The 18221-nt window shown below is 36.4% G+C and overlaps 1 protein-coding gene across 1 annotated transcript in view; it reads left to right on the top strand.

Annotated features, from left to right (window-relative positions):
* The first annotated feature begins 12247 nt into the window (after nt 1-12247).
* The window catches only part of LOC123525506 (G-protein coupled receptor-associated protein LMBRD2-like), a 29256-nt gene continuing 23282 nt past the window's right edge, over nt 12248-18221 (top strand). The window contains exon 1 of the mRNA XM_045304603.2: nt 12248-12345. The gene's annotated coding sequence lies outside the window, so the exon portion shown is untranslated. The remainder of the gene's footprint in view (nt 12346-18221) is intronic.

The raw sequence follows: 18221 nt of genomic DNA, 5'->3' as shown, positions 1-18221 counted from the left end.
AGTTTTTGACCGCACGTGACCCAGTTTCGAAACTGACCTAGATATCATCAAGGTGAACATTCAGATCAATTTTCATGAAGATCCATTGAAAAATATGGCCTCTAGAGAGGCCAAAAGATTTTAACAATTTTAGACCTACTGACCTAGTTTTTGACCGCAGTTGACCCAGTTTCAAACTTGACCTAGATATCATCCAGATGAACATTCAGACCAACTTTCATACAGATCCCATGAAAAGTATGGCCTCTAGAGAGGTCACAAAGTTTTTTTATTATTTGACCTACTGACCTGGTTTTTTACGGCACGTGATCCAGTTTCAAACCTGACCTAGATATCATCAAGGTGAAGATTCTGACCAATTTTCATGAAGATCCATTCAAGGGTATGGCCTCTAGAGAGGTCACAAGGTTTTTCTATTTTAAGACCTACTGACCTAGTTTTTGATCGCAGTTGACCCAGTTTCGAACTTGACCTATATATCATCAAGATAAACATTCAGACCAACTTTCATACAGATCCCATGAAAAATATGGCCTCTAGAGAGGTCACAACGTTTTTTCATTATTTGACCTACTGACCTACTTTTTGAAGGCACGTGACCCACTTTCAAACCTGACCTAGATATCATCAAGATGAACATTCAGACCAACTTTCATATAGATCCCATGAAAAATATGGCCTCTAGAGAGGTCACAAGGTTTTTCTATTATTTGACCTACTGACCTAGTTTTTGATGGCACGTGACCCACTTTCGAACTTGACCTAGATATTATCAAGGTGAACATTCTGACCAATTTTCATGAAGATCTCATGAAATATATGGCCTCTAGAGAGGTCACAAGGTTTTTCTATTTTTAGACCTACTGACCTAGTTTTTGACCGCACGTGACCCAGTTTCGAACTTGACCTAGATATCATCAAGATGAACATTCAGACCAACTTTCATACAGATCCCATGAAAAATATGGCCTTTAGAGAGGTCACAAGGTTTTTCTATTATTTGACCTACTGACCTAGTTTTTGAAGGCACGTGACCCACTATCGAACTTGACCTAGATATCATCAAGGTGAACGTTCTGACCAACTTTCATGAAGATCTTATGAAACATATGGCCTCTAGAGAGGTCACAAGGTTTTTCTATTTTTAGACCTACTGACCTAGTTTTTGACGGCACGTGACCCAGTTTCGAACTTGACCTAGATATCATCAATGTGAACATTCCGACCAATTTTCATGAAGATCTTGTGAAATATATGGCCTCTAGAGAGGTCACAAGGTTTTTCTATTTTTAGACCTACTGACCTAGTGTTTGATGGCACGTGACCCAGTTTCGAACTTGACCTAGATATCATCAAGATGAACATTCTGACCAACTTTCATAAAGATCCCATGAAAAATGTGACCTCTAGAGTGGTCACAAGCAAAAGTTTACGGACGGACGCATGCACGGACGACGGACGCCGCGCGATCACAAAAGCTCACCTTGTCACTTTGTGACAGGTGAGCTAAAAATGTAATAAAATGCCGTTGACAGCCGTTGACCATAGACAGAATTGTCCCAGTACCCTCAAAGATTAAATCAGAATGCCAGACATTGGCAAGTATTTCATTCTCACACATGACTTGCCATAGACTGGGCTAAAACATCCGACATATTCTAAAAAGACAGTTACAATGGAAATAATGGACTACTATGGAAATATCATTGTTCGAAGACTCCATTATTGTTCAATAATGTTTTGAGATTCTATGGTAACTATTAATCCTAACTTTTGAATGGCGTCTGTCAAATAAGATCGGCAACGAAACATTAGAAAACAAGAGGACCATGATGGTCCTGAATCGCTCACCTATCTCCACATGACCCAGTGTTCAACTGAGTATGACATCGTTATTTCTATTATTTGACAAAGTGACCTAGTTTTTGAGCACATGTGACCTAGATATCATCCAGATAAAAAATTCTGACCAATTTTCATGAAGATCCATTGAAAAATATGGCCTCTAGAGAGGTCACAAGGTTTTTCTATTATTTGACCTAATGACCTAGTTTTTGAAGGCACGTGACCCACTTTTAAACTTGACCTAGATATCATCAAGGTGAACATTCTCACCAATTTTCATGAAGATCTCGTGAAAAATATGGCCTCTAGAGAGGTCACAAGGTTTTTCTATTTTTCGACCTACTGACCTAGTTTTTGACCGCACATGACCCAGTTACGAACCTGACCTAGATATCATCAAGCTGAACATTCTCACCAATTTTCATGAAGATCCATTGAGAAATATGGCCTCTAGAGAGGTCACAAGGTTTTTTCTATTTTTAGACCTACTGACCTAGTTTTTGACCCCACGTGACCCAGTTTCGAATCTGACTTAGATATCATCAAGATGAACATTCTGACCAATATTCATGAAGATCTCGTGAAAAATTTGGCCTCTAGAGAGGTCACAAGGTTTTTCTATTTTTAGATCTACTGACTTAGTTTTTAACCCCATGTGACCCAGTTTCGAACTTGACCTAGATGTCTTCAAGGTTAACATTCTGACCAATTTTCATGAAGATCCATTGAAAAATATCGCCTCTAGAGAGGTCACAAGGTTTTCCTATTATTTGACCTACTGACCTAGTTTTTGAACGCACATGACCCAGTTTCAAACTTGACCTAGATATCATCAAGGTGAACATTCTGACCAATTTTCATGAAGATCCATTGAGAAATATGGCCACTAGAGAGGTCACAAGGTTTTTCTATTTTTAGATCTACTGACCTAGTTTTTGACCCCACATGACCCAGTTTCGAACTTGACCTAGATATCATCAAGATGAACATTTTGACCAATTTTCATGAAGATGCATTGAGAAATATGGCCTCTAGAGAGGTCACAAGGTTTTTCTATTTTTAGACCTAATGACCTAGTTTTTGACCCTACGTGACCCAGTTTCGAATCTGACCTAGATATTATCAAGGTGAACATTCTGACCAATTTTCATGAAGATCTTGTGAAATATATGGCCTCTAGAGAGGTCACAGGGTTTTTCTATTTTTAGACCTACTGACCTAGTTTTTGATGGCACGTGACCCAGTTTCGAACTTGACCTAGATATCATCAAGATGAACATTCTGACCAACTTTCATAAAGATCCCATGAAAAATGTGACCTCTAGAGTGGTCCCAAGCAAAAGTTTACGGACGCACGGACGGACGACGGACACCGCGCGATTACAAAAGCTCACCTTGTCACTTTGTGACAGGTGAGCTAAAAAGGTAGGGGCTTATTTGCACGAATGCTAATTATTACATTTTATTAAGTGTTTAAAATCTTTGTGCAGTTGAACGCGATACGAATGCTGGGCCAGCAAATTGATCTAGAATAATGTTCATGTGTAGCAGAGAATGAACTTTGTTCAATTACTGGCTATAAAAATATCGAAATTGACATGTTTGTATTACTTTGAGATGGTTTAAAGCTAACACGGAGCTGCAACACTATTGGTGTGTGATGATATTCGTATATATTCGACGGTATAGCTAATACGAAAAAAAAAAACAATTGATAAGAAAATAATCTGTGCAAATAAAGTGGGTGGGGTAACATATAATTTGATTATTTCACATCATTTAATTATTTATATACTTCAATATTGTTATTACATCGAAAACAAATATTCCAGGATGAAAAATCAAAGATAATAATATTAAAAATTGCGGTTTAGCTGAAGTAAATTTTAAGATTCGCAAAATGATATTTTCAAACTTTGCCGCCATTTTGATGACGTCATAGATCGGTCCAGTCGCAGAACTCCTACTGGCGACATGTCTTTTTGTGACCTTGACATTTTCTAACAATTTGGTATATGTCGCCATTAATCTTTTTTCCAATCGCACGGGATTTCCGTTCTGAATACACTATAACTTATAAGGTTTAGGAGTATATCACCAAAACACAGAAATATTTCATAAACGAACAACATCGTTACCAATATTTTACCTGACCATTACATGTTCTGCCTTACTGTCCTGTACTGAAAATATTCTAAAAAGGTTGTCCCCCTTTGAAAATGAATGCCATTTGTAAATAAATAAAAATAAACAATTGCTGAAAACTGTGTTCCACCTTGTTATGTGAAATTTCAACACTCGCACGCTAATACATCGAAACAAACATGTGTAACAGTTCCTTGAAAATGGTGAGTTTTTAAAGGCGTTTGACTGTCTGGAAGTGGGGGCATCTTTAGACAGTCCTTTTTTCGGAATTCAATGCTTATATCAGTATACTGACACTTGTTTTATAGAGTAATACACATGCTATCATAACAAAAACTACAAAACAAGTGTCAGTATACTAATATAAACATTGAATTCCGGAAAAAGGACTGCCTAAAGGGGCCCCACTTCCGGGCAGTCAAACGCCTTTAAAAACTGACCATTTTCAAAGAACTGTTACACATGTTTGTTTTGATGCATTTGCAATAGCGTGCGAGTGTTGAAATTTCACGTAACTAAGTGGAACACAGTTTTCAGCAATTGTTTATTTTTATTTCTTTACAAATGGCATTCATTTTCAAAGGGGACAACTTTTTCAGAATATTTTCAGTACGGGACAGTACGACAGAACATGTAGTGGTCAGGTAAAATATTGGTAATGATGTTGTTTGTTTATAAAATATTTCTGTGTTTTGGTGGTACACTCCTAAACCTTAAGTGTTCACGTAGATGATATCATGTTTTGAATTAGTTTTTATGCTTCACAAGGTTGGGAGCATGTAGTTGCCACCTTGTCCTGTCTGTCTGGCCGTCTGCAAATCTGGATCCTGCAATTACTCAAAAAGTATTCAAGATAGATTCATAAAACTTTGTATGTGAATATAGGGCAATATGTAGATTATGCATGTACATGATTTGTGCTTGTAGGTTAAAGGTCAAGGTCACTATTGAAGGTCAAGTAAAAATTGTGTCAGCTTCATAACTTTTATATGCATTGATGGATTATCTTAGTGCTACACACAAATGCTCCCCATGATGAGACAATGTGTCAACACATGAACTATGTTTGTAGGTTAAAGGTCAAGGTCAAGTAAAACTTTGTTTCCACTCCATAACTTAAAATTGCATTGAAGGATTTTTTATTGCTAAACAGAAATGTTCCCCATGAATAGACTACGTGTCACGCACATGACTCATGGTTGTTGGTTAAAGGTCAAGGTCGCTATTTAAAGTTTTCCACCGGTAGGGGACTTCTGTATTGCCACTGCAATACTCGGTCACTTGGCACTTTTGAAATACTCCCAAAATTGTTCTGGTTTGCATTTTCTCAAATTTTCTGTTTGGCCGAGTCGTTTAAAGTCAAAGACTTTTCTTTTTTTTAACAGATGTCTTTATATTAAATACTCTAAAATATAAAAAATGCATCTAAATAAACCTGTTTGGTATTCAAGCAATCTTGATCAAAGAATTCTATTTCTAATAACAGAAGTGTCGCTAAACTTGGAAAGTGTTTTAGGCCTAAAATATTTGGAAAACAATGGATTGGCAACTTCTTGGACTGCTGTAATAAAGTCACTCAAAAAGTTGTCAATCGAAGTACGCTGAGATAAGTAAATATCGCCTGTAAAAAAACAAAGAAAAATATCAAACAGGGAGTGCCACGCACCAAAAGCGCAGCCTCCTCAAAACAAACCCCCCAGCATGCAAACGCGTGCACCACACACACACTCAAAGCTTACACATCAGGACAAAACGAACAACACACACACACCCAAAGCAAACACATAAGGACAAGACGAGAATAAGCATACACACACGCGCACACACAAAGTCAACACACAAGGACAAAACGAACAAACAAAGGAACACAGTGGGGCACCGCCTTGGAACGGTCAGTGGCAAAAACACCACTGGGGAGCTTAAACCGGTTTATGGTGCGCACCCAACTTCACTCTTACCCCCACCATGTTCCAAAGACATGGGACAGTGTAAATAAAAGTAATCCCCTCCAGGTGAATCTCTAACACACATAATGGAAACAAAAAGGCATGGCATGTAAAACACAAAAATGCTCGTGTATAAATATATAAAAAGCAAACCTTAAGAACCAAAAACGTATGTACTCAATGCCTTTTCAGAAGACAGAGCAACAAGAGAAACACCCTTAAATACAAATATCAAAACAGTTCAGTCCTGGTAGGATTTAAAAACTGCTCATCATAGAGTCCTCCCCCTCTTCCGTCAGACGCAATCAAAGCGGGAAGCGTAGTGTCCAACTGTAAACGGGTTGGACACTAAACATGCGGTATGTCTCAAAACAGTTGGGTCGTAACCTCTTTTAATAAAACGTGTGATAATCTTTTCAAATACATTTGGAAAATTACCATGACCCAAGATCTTACGAAGTTTGTAAACCACATCCCCATAAAAAACGGGTTTAGAAATACCTTCTCGCAGAAGTGTCTTTAAATTACTATTGAATTTTAAAACTAAATCAGAATTACGATAATAAAATTTAGTAAAATATTTACGCAATTTGTAATAACGGTAGCCTTGCTGAAGAAGTTTACTTGTAATATATTGATTACGTTCATTGAAATGCTTGACATGACTACACGCTCTGGCAAACCGAATTAACTGAGAAATATATACCCCATAAGATGTAGCCTGAGGTACATCCCCATCCAAATGGGGAAAATTTACAATACTAAAATTAAAATCATCCCTCTTGTCATAAATTTTGGTATGTATAATATTGTCATAAATAGAGAGATGTAAATCTAAAAATGAAGCATCAGTATCCGAACTGTTAGTTTTAATTAACTGAAGCTCCCTAGGATAAATAATACCCACCAAATGACCAAAAAACGGATTATCCATATTAAGAACATCATCCAGATAGCGTGATGTATTATTAAATGCAGTTATAATATCTGCTTGCGTATCTGGAGAAAGGCTCAATAAAAAGTCTCTTTCATAACAATATAAAAACAAATCTGCGACAAGGAGTGCACAATTTGTTCCCATGGGAATACCAACAACTTGTCTAAAAACTGCATTCCCAAACGGGTAAATTTTCCATAGGGCAAACGAACCACTGTGGCCATAGTCGACCTAACCCTAACCTTTAGTCAGTATATTAGAGTCACAATTTTAGTGGTGCAAAGCCTGGACTATGGCCGGCAAAACTATAGAAAGTAGTGTTTCCCTTCCCAAACCTGATGTAAATGTTGTTCAATAAAAAGGAAAGGGCTTTACAAACTTCGTCACAGTTCCACATAGTATAATGTTTAATAATATTGCTAGTAAAAAAAGCTTTATCAAAATTGCAAGCGATAAATGTAGCATTCTCTCTGGCAAAAGTCTTTTGAATTAGGGCAGTTAATTTGTCATTTATTAAGTTATGTGGTAAAGTGGTATACAAAGTAGAAAAATCGTATGTACTGACTGTAGATACCTTGTAATTATTAATTTTCAACTTATCCAGGATTTCGCCAGAAATTTTAATCAACCAAAATAAGTGTTTACCAGAGTTTTCGTATACTTCTGTAAGTCTGTTAAACTCCGGTAACTTAGCAATCGGCCCCGACCGTACATTGTCTCTTAATCCACTGTTCCTTATAAATTTGACCTCATTATAAGCTTTATATTCAGGACTTTTCACTTCATTAAAAATTAATAGGTTTAAAGGGTAGTGTGATCACAGTATTCATTCAACAATTTAATACTGAAATGTGCAATTTTAGAAAAATTACATTCTTTCGTAAGAACATAATCGATCACAGAAATCCTGTGTGTTGACACAAATGTATAGGCACCCACACCATGATCATCGCTGATTCTACCATTAAGAATTCTCATGCATGAAGATTTACAAAGGTCAAGAAGCTTTTCACCGTGACAGTTACAATTATTGTCAAGTGAGGCCTGGCTGATGGGTACATCAGGAACATATTCAGGATCATCAATGTCAAAATTATTGCGATCAAAACCATGAAATGACTTTTTGTCCCTACATGACTATTAAAATCGCCCATCATATATAAAGAGCCTTTATGTTCATAATAGTTAATATCATTTTACAAAAGATCAAATAATTAACTCGGCATTTGTTATATTGTAGCAGGAGAATTTTCACCCCATATATGTACGTTCCACAAAGGTATATATCTTTACTGTATCAAACTGTCACATTCATGAACAGGTGTTGTAATACCTGACAGTTAGGATTAGTAAACCTGCAATTATATTGATCTGTATTACCAATGCCACTGATACATTCAATGATAAATGGAACTACCAGCAGTCAATTGTCCAGTTTTTTGCTTTTGTCTGTTCATCCGTCTGAATTTGAGTTGTGCATATCTCAAAAAAATATTTGACCCAGAGTTCTCAAACCAAACAGGATAGTTATTAAGTGCAGTATTAGTTGTGCACCTGGTGTTTTGATTAGGATCTGACACAGCCAGATCAGAGTTATGGCTCTTGACTTGGTCAAAAATACACATAAAAGGGCCAAAGTTTATGTCTTATGTATCTCAAAAAGTATTAGACCCAGGATTTTGAAACATTACATACATATATAAATACAAATCGCTTTCTGTCAGTCAAGTAAAATCATAAAAAAACAGATCAGAAAATATCCATCTCACTGTTAGAATACAAACCCTAACTCATTATTAGATCCCTACCAGTTTCAGGGACTATAGGATTGTGCTTTTCTGTCCGTCTGTCCATCCGTTTGTCCGTCCGTCTGCAATTTTGTGTCCAGAAAGGATTTTAATATTACTTGGCATAAATGTTCCCCATGATGAGACGACGTGTCATGCGCAAAATAAACGGACCCCTAGCTCAAAGGTCAAGGTCACACTTGGAGGTCAAGGGACAACAGAGTGTTTTTCCTGTTCGCTCCATAACTTTGCTATCCAGGAAGGGATTGTAATATTACTGGGTACAAATATACCCCATATTAAGACAATTTTCAGACCCCTAGCTCAGAGGTCAAGGTCACACTTGGCAGTCAAATGTTAGTATGACATGAACAGGGTCTGTTTTGTGTCTGGTCCAGAACTCTGTCATCCATCAAGGGATTACAATTTTTTTCGGCATAAATGTTCCCATTAAACAGACAACTTTGTCATGCTCAACACCTAGATCCCTAGCTTAAAGATCAAGTCACACTTTGAGATCAAAGGTCAATAGGGATGTTTTCCTGCCCAGTTCACTTGGTCATGCAAAACAGGATTTAAATATCACTTGGCACAAATATTTCCCTGGATGAGACAACTTGTCATGCTCAAACCCCAGACCATTAGCTGAAAGGTCAAGGTCACACTTCAAGGTCAAAGGCCAACAGCTTTTTTCCTGTCTGGTCTGTAACTCCTTAAAGGGATTTTAATATTACTTGGCACAAATGTACCCCATAAAAAGGCGACATGTCATGAGTAATAACCGGATCCTTAGCTCAAAGTTCAAGGCCATGGCACACTTGAAGGTCAAAGGTTAATTTTTTTTTCTTTTATGGTCAATAATTCTGTCATCCATGAAGGGATTTTAATATTACTTAGCACAAATGTTTTCCATAATGAGACAATATGTCAAAAGCGACCCCTTATCCCTAACTCAAAGGTCAAGGTCAGTCAGAGGTCAAAGCAGCAATAGGATTTTTTCCTTTCTGTTCCATAACTATGTAATCAATTAAGGGTTTTTAATATTACTTTACACAAATGTTCCCCATAATAAGACAATATGTCATGTGCAATACCCAGACCCCTAGGGCAAAGGTCAAGGTCACATTTGTGAGTCAAAAATCAGCATTGATCGGTCTTTTCCTGTCAGTACAGTTCATACACAATGAACATTGTTCTATACACTACAAATAGTCATGATACAACAATATAAAATAGATATTGAAACATAATCCGGGTCATCCTAAAACTTAATTTTGGTCATCCATATGGTCTGGGTATTCCATTATATGACCCACTTTGTTCATAAGATACGAATCTGATATGATGATAATAATAATATATGATATGGACAATAAAATTGTTTATCTTCGGCTCTATCAAGTCATTAAAAATATCAAAATAACACATTTTGGGCAGCAAATGTGTCTAAACTTAAAGAAACATGGTCCAGGTCGTCCTGAAATGTGGTGCAGGTTTTCTAAAATATCAGATTCTAGAGGAAAGGATCCACATGCATACCCTGTAAACATGAAGTCATCGGGCCAACGACGGAAAACCGTCAAAGGATAATCGTTGTTGGGCCACTGTTGGCCCAACAATGATTAATAAGTATTGTAAATACAGCAGTTGGGCCAACGTTGAACCAACCTTAAATTTCAGTCACAGATATCTCTGCATTGGCCCAATACTGATTTTCAGGGAAAGACTTACACAGAGAAAACATCGTTGGCCCAACGTTGGCCCATCAGAAGTAATAATATAATAATTATATATTTTACAGGTCACTGTTTTATCACAAGCACCTACAGGTAATCACATTGTGTAGGTGTAACATGCAGTATTTAATTAATAATCAAATACTTTTCTGCACCAGTTCGTAATCTGATAGTTTGGACTAATTAAACTTAATGCTTATCTGCAGCCGTAATGATATTTTGAACTATTTCAAATCTTCTACCTGAAGAATCTAATTTGTGAAACAAATATTGAAGATAAAAACTGCTATAACAAATATCTAATTTGTACAATCCTAAAATGTTTACAATAAATCTGTTGAATATTCCAGAACATGAACTCTCGTTAACCCGAGTTATGTAAGAAATCCCAGAAAATGTGGTTAATTTTACTCTCTAGGCGAGATTTCTAGCTGCAAAGACATGTGAAGTAAAGGAAACTATTATACATGTTAACAAAAACCCGGTCTACTAGCTATAAACTGTAAGTAGAAGTTTTTGAATATTTTTTGATAAAGTTGTTGAATCTTATAGAGAATTTCTTTTTATAGCCTGTATGCATGTAATATCTATGTGACTTGAACATAATATAGTGAATACTTTTATCTAAAACTGGCGGATGGCACTAGTGTTGATTATTTAATTCTGTAATTAAAATAACTCATATTTTCGTTAATTTTAACATATTTTTCTCGGTTAAATACAGACAAAATAAATTTCATACAGTTTATGCCCAGAGGTTTATGTGCATCTGTATAGTTATTGTTATCAATATGACGTAGATGGTTTAATCAACATTATGATTTTCGTTTTTTACAGGATGCTGTTCAAGAGAGTAATAATTGGGCGCCTAGCACTGTAGGGCACAGGAAAAAAAGAAAAGATAGAAAGCTGCAACTTCAGTGAGAAAAGAAAACAATCAGACAGAACTTGGATATATAATGAGTTAAAATACAGACAGTAATTCATTTTAATAGGATTTGATCAGTAACTGAAAAAAAGAAAAAATAGATTTATATATGGTTGGAATAAATATTTGACATGCTGTAGTGATGAAATATTCGGTTATATTTCTTCAGGAGACTTGCAAAAAAACTTTTAATAAATGTTAGATTTCTTTTTGTTAAATGTTAAACAAAATCACAATTATTTGAAAATAAAATGTGTACTAAATAATTTTAGTTTTAGTCTATTTTTTCAAATTCGTTATCGTTGGAATAGCGTTGGCATCCTTCTTTCGGCCAACAAAGAGATAGAGTTGGCCCAAAATAGGACCAACCATAATAGACGTAAAAATGTTGTTGGCCCAATGGAGGGCCAACGATAAGTGTAGGATACCAGTAGTTGGCCCAATGGAGGGCCAACGATAAGTGTAGGATACCAGTCGTTGGGCCAACGGTGTACCAACCGTTGGGCCAACGTTGCGCCAATTAGCAAAATGGCGTTGGGCGAACGTTGGAAATCTTCGTTGGGCCAACGTTGGAAATCTTCGTTGGGCCAACGAAGAGTCTGTCGTTGGGCCAACGTTGGGCCAACGCATGTCTGCTATCTGGGTAGACACTTCTAATACAGTTACCGTAGTCATAATTGTTCTTCATTTCGCATTATCATTGTCACTTGTCTTGCCGACTCAAAATAAATTTATCTTAATGTGTTTTCCTTTGCTCTACTCTAGTTTTTTAGTATGATAAGATACAGATATAGTGATCTGTAATTTTAATGTTTTTGAAAATGACAAATAACCATAATAAAATAATTTATAAGACTTGATTTAGTGGTGTTCAACCTGATACGTGTGATCGGAAATAACGGCGTGGTACGGCGAAAAGAGCAGGAAAAGTCCGGAAAAGCTGGGTACCATATTTGACAACTTCCGGATTTACGTCAACGCAGAAAATCGATTTAATTTACAGATTTTGGTTGAATTAGAGGTAATTACTGACATTTTATGGTTAATTTCTGGTGTTTAAAGTAAGTTTAGATTATATACTACAGGTAATAATACATGATAGCTCGTTTGACGTTCCAAATTTATTCGAACAGGTTGTCGGGCCGAAAACTGCTGTTATACTGAATATACCAATTACCGGGATATACATATTACCGCGAATGTCCTGTTTTGACACTTAACAAGAAAATTGCTTTACAATTTTTCTCTCATTATTAATGCTCAATGTGCTCAGATTTTTAGCAAAACTATTTTTGAAAATTGGAATGTCTTTCTTTTTATTTCACACTGATCTCAGAAATTAAGGAATTTAGCTAAGTGACTGGTCATTATGGTTAATCTTTGCAATTTTTCGCCACAAATTTTCATTAAACTTGCTTATTTCTGCCATATCTTTTTCATATTTAGTTTGGCCCATTGTAAAATAGAAATGCTTTCTTTGTCTTAGATCAATTTAACAACTTCTTTAGATTGAAAGTTGAAATTCACGGTAATAGGTATATGCCAGAAAATGCTAAAATTCTCCACCTCTGTTCTTTGAATGACAGTAGTGGAACTTTTTCCTGGGGTTTTGACGATTTTTTGCCAAAAGTCTTAAGCTAAAATATAAATTAATTAAACAGAATAAAAATTATCCTTTCAAACAATCATTTTGTTATAAATAGAGTCCACTGAATTTAAGACTCACGGTAATTGGTATACCCAGTATACTCCTCGCCTGGCTAATCCTGTCCAGGTTTTTTTTTCTAAGCCTGTGCATTTTGTATTTTTCAGTTGAAAAGTTTTGTTTTTCCCTAACAGAAGTCAAAAATCCTCAAATTCAGTTGATAAAAAATTAAATGTAGAGTATGCCTACTTCTTGTCAATTCAAAGAGCTATAAAAATAAATAGATTGGCAACTTGAAAGACATATAGAGCAAATCTCGCCAACCTCCCGTGACAAAAAAACGAGATCTCGTTACCGGAAGTAGCGCTTTATCCACGCGCCATTTTGTATGCGAAAGCAATTATTCATCGGTAAAATAATTATCACCGTATGACCACGCTTCTTTCGATGGCAAAAAAAACCCTGTACTTCGTGTCTTAAGACCATTTCTCGTTAAACTAATTTTGTTTTAGAAGCTAACATGTATTTTAAATGTAGTTTTAAAGGTACAAATTGTAACTCCATGCTCGCCGATGTTTGTTTTTAGTAAGATAACGCCGAATCACGCTCTGACACGAGCTCACACGAGATTACAGCCAGTTGCCATTCTGTGTATTTTATACTTCTTTGGTCAATTCGACCCTTCCTGTGGTTTCGATCCCTTAGCATTTTCCGAAATAACGCACGAGACGCATCTGACATCAGCCAAGTACCGATTACATTTGATACGTCGAAGATTCACCTTAGAAGCGTAAAATGCGGATTTATCACTCAACATGCGCAAAAAGCAGATAAATCATCAAACAAATGGTTGCCACAGTAAATATTCGACCTTAATTTCATCTAAATTCCTGATTATTTGCCATTAAATCGTTGTAGTTTCCATTTAATTTTCGCTAAACTTTCTTCCACGCAACCGGACTCTTGCAGGTGTGTATTAATTTTTCAGCCGGTAGTTGCTTCCCTTTCAAAAACCCTGTATTTTACCGTTAAATTCATACTTACTGGTCCGACATTTTAATGCAAAATGAGGCGAGCGGCTGACGATTTCGTGGGTTGTTGGGTCATGCAGTTGTCCGCGCACCTGCTCTTTTGACTCTAAATTTCTTGATTTTGCTTTGAATCTTATTATCCCCTAACAAAAGTCGGAGGGATATAGTTTTGGCGTTGTCCGTCCATCCGTCTGGTAGAATTTCATTAAATTTCTTTCATTCTTTTCCATGAAAATTTATTGTAAACATGTGAAGTTGTGTACTCACACCTGGTCACCCCCTTACCTTGATTGCATCCCTCCCTATCCCCCCCCCCCCCCCCCCCCCCCCCCCCCCCCCAAAAAAAAAATCCTTATTTAAATTTTTTTTTAAACAAACTTCATATACATGTTCACCACTATGAGGTTATGGGGCCTATCAAGTTTCAGACAGATTGCCCAAGTAACGCCAGAGTTATGGCCCTTAGAAGTTTCCAGTGTTAACTATATAGGGTACTATAGATCTATAGATATGGCAATTTCTGCATCATAACTTTTGTTATATTTGACCTTGAACTATGAAACTTTAACAGAATTTAGAGAGCTATAATGTGGTTGTGCACTCACAATTTCGAACGGGTTTCTTTTGTAACTTTAGAGTTATTGCTCTTTAATTTTCTAAAATCAACATATTTGTACATAACAAATTTACCATTTGTACGGGAGGGGATCCAACATATGTATTCCCAAATGGGCACTGCTTAAATTCATATGTTGTGCATCCGGTAGTACATATGTGGTAAAAATTTCGAAGAAAAACAGGTGGGGTTTTTATTTGTGATTGAATTTTGTGGAAATGACATTGTTTTGCCAAAAAATCGCGATGCAGTGCAACCGAGTAAACATTAACTAGCACGTAAGTGCATGTACTTTACCTGTATTTGTAGAAATGACAGAGAAAAACATATCCTTCGTGAAGCGGTATGACTGAAAATTAGCAACATTTTTATCAAAATATCAACAGATGGAAATAATATTATGTTGTAATTGCCCTGCACTTGCTTAAATTTTGCCCTCGAAACCTTCCGTATGCTAAACCCCATCCAGAAAAAAAAAATATGGCGATCACTTTGCTAGAAAAATATTTTTGGGCGAAAAACCAAATGGGATACATATGTTGTGCATGGGCTACATATGTGGTGCATTAGATTTTTTTAGAACTCCACAGATCTTGAGCTTAAAGGGTACCTGGATAAAGAAACGAATTGGAAATACGTGCTAAGTCAGGGCATTAGACAACTTTTGAGGACAGGTACCCATACCCTCAGGAAGGGGAATTTTTCGTCGTTTTAAGACAAAAAGGGGAATTTTTAGCCATGTGTATGTTGTGACTTTCACACTTATTAATACCAGGGGTCTAGCTAGGTCCAAATTTTTGGGAGAGGTCACTTCTCCCTCAAGCTGTTTTAGGGAGAAGTTGGGAGACTTTAGGGAGAAGTGGGAAGACTTTCTACCGCAATGATGTTGAGTGATTCGAAAGGTGGCTGTAATTTTCTTGTTTCTTGATAAAAAACATTGATGTGACCGTTCATTTTCTTAGTTAGATCATTTCCCATACAGTGGTTATCGTTTTCTTACAAAATTCTGAAAAAAGTCGTTTTCAAAATTCGAGCCGATGCTATAAATGTAACACGCCGAATTTTGGTTATATCTTGTACATGTATGAAGTGTTTATTATTTACACCGAGCAAAGAAGTAGAAGTGTATTTATTTTTTATAGCTGTTTGCACCGAGTCATTCACCGAAGAATCGAAATATAAAACTGAAAGTAAAATGTGTACAGTAATCTAGAAATACATATTCAAATAAATTCATCGATGGGAGTCAATTTAACGTAGTTAATACATTACATGTCGTTCTTTTATCATAGATAACAAATAATTGTGAACCATATTCCAATTAACCGCATAGTTAATCAGCAGATTCTTTAATAAAACATTGTTTTTTTTTGCACTCGAACATGTTGAAACTTTAACGCAAAGTGTCAAAGACGTAAACACGGCGCTGATTGGCTTAACACAATAGACTCTGGTGTATCGGATAATTTGATTCGCTTTCACACTTCTCGGCATAATCTCGCAAGTACCTGAGGTAGGCGGAGCTTAAATTATGCTGCCGGCGTGTGTTTGTGTATTCGACACTCATTATGACACGGTGCAAATTGTCAACAGTCTGGGTAGCAGTAATTAGCGAGTGCGGAAATCAGTACTTAGCGAGTGCGGAAATCAAAGAAAATCGGGCGACTTGCATTTCGCTTTGAGGTTAGATTTGAGCGAAGTTTGAAGTTCTAGAGCGCCTATTTCGCTCAAGTCGCCCAGTCGCGAGAGCCCTGAATACTACTCTTTTTCTATCATTTAGCTGTATTTTCTGACAAATACCAACAGATAATTATGCAAATTGTTCTTCTATATTTATTTCTTCTTAAACTTCCATTTATCAAAACTTTTGACATGATGTTTAACTCCTGGTGACTGTTACATCCAACCTTATATGTCAATTTTTCTACTCTTTGAAGTAAAATGGCCAATGGGGTAAATGCTTCTAGACTTTTTTTCTGTTTAAACAAAATGTCGATTTTCTTACAACTTTCTGAGGTTTTTGGTGTGATTTTTCTTCTGTGGTGTTTTTGATTATGCAACATTCTTATTTGGCAAAGGTGATATCCGAAAATTCCGAATGTATCCGTACCCGATTTGTTACGAGAGAATTCAGTGGGCAGTCTATTAAGGGGAGAAGATTTGTGAATGTTTATATTGGTTTCATACTCAAAAAGGTTCGCCAACGAGTAATTACGTACATTTCTGGGAGTTTCCTTTCAATTTTTTTGGGTGTTTTCGAGGGGAATTTTTTTCTGAGAAAGGGGAAAAAAACATATTATTTTGAGAGGGGAATGGGGCCGATATTCGGCCCCAAAAACGGCCAAACGAGTGCCCTGTAAGTATATGTCACATTATTCCAAAAAGTATATACATATATATTAAAGTGATAACGTATTAGAAACGAGCACAGCTTTAAGCTTATTTCCACTTAGGAGTCAACGCATCTCTCCTAAGTCCGAAGGCGTTTATGTGTTGCTTATGTGTGTTGACCTGTGAATGTCGAAAATATGCATGTATTGTTTGGTGTATAGCATATTAGCTGCCGATACCATCTGCGTAATTGTTCTTTTTTCGTGTTTGTTTTACTCGTTCATGTGCGCCTCTATATATATCTTTGACAGTATTTTCCATCGTTAACTGTGAAAATTGTCTGTCTTTGAATCATGTATGTGAACTGAGCTATAGAGCCAAATATCTGTGTCTCGGGCAACGGACTCAAAAATAAAATGTAATAAATACTTTAGGGTCTGGGATTTCAATTCAGGAGGTAAATTTGGTTTGCTCGATACAAAACTATTGTCCCTGCCGCTCCAACACATAAGATATTTTGGACCTGCCACTTGTTGTGTTGAACTAGGCAGTAACTTCGCAAGTTAGACATATATAGTTTGTGGCAATATAGGAAGGAGGATATACTGCAAGGTACTCGGTCAAAAATTGTGTGAATATAACTGAGCATGGTCATTAAATTATGAAATATGTCCTGGGCCCTTAATTTGATTAAGTTTCCTACCAGACGCAGCTATGTTCTGATTATATGACTGAGTACCTTGATGGATATCCTCCCTCCTATATTTCCACAAACTATGATAGGCCTAGAATGTGGAGTTGCGGTATACATGTAACAAGGTAGTTTTACACAAGTAAGTGCCATGTCCACAATATCGTATGTAAATGTAGTGGAGACGCTGGGCCAGTAATTCTGTATCGGGCAAACCAAAATAACTCCAGAAACACCCTGACCGTAAAGTATTTATTACATTTTATTTCTGAGTTCGTTGCCCGAGACACAGATATTTTGCTCTGTAACTCAGTTCACGGACAGATAAATTTTTCCACAGTTAACGATGCAAAATACCGCTGAAGATATATATAGCGGTGCACATGAACGGGTAAAGCAAACATGTAAAGAACACTAGATTCAAGAACATATAATTATGCAGACCGTATCGGCAACTGATGTACTATAAACCAAACTATTCATGCATATTATCCCTTTAATATATATGTATATAATTTTTGGAATGATGTGACATATGATGTGTACATATACTTGGCACGTATTTCCAATTCGTTTCTTTATC

This window comes from Mercenaria mercenaria, chromosome 3 (genome assembly GCF_021730395.1).
Source record: "Mercenaria mercenaria strain notata chromosome 3, MADL_Memer_1, whole genome shotgun sequence".
In the NCBI taxonomy this organism is placed as follows: domain Eukaryota; kingdom Metazoa; phylum Mollusca; class Bivalvia; order Venerida; family Veneridae; genus Mercenaria; species Mercenaria mercenaria.
Note: the sequence above shows the minus strand (reverse complement) of the source record. Positions and strands in the feature narration are given on the sequence as shown.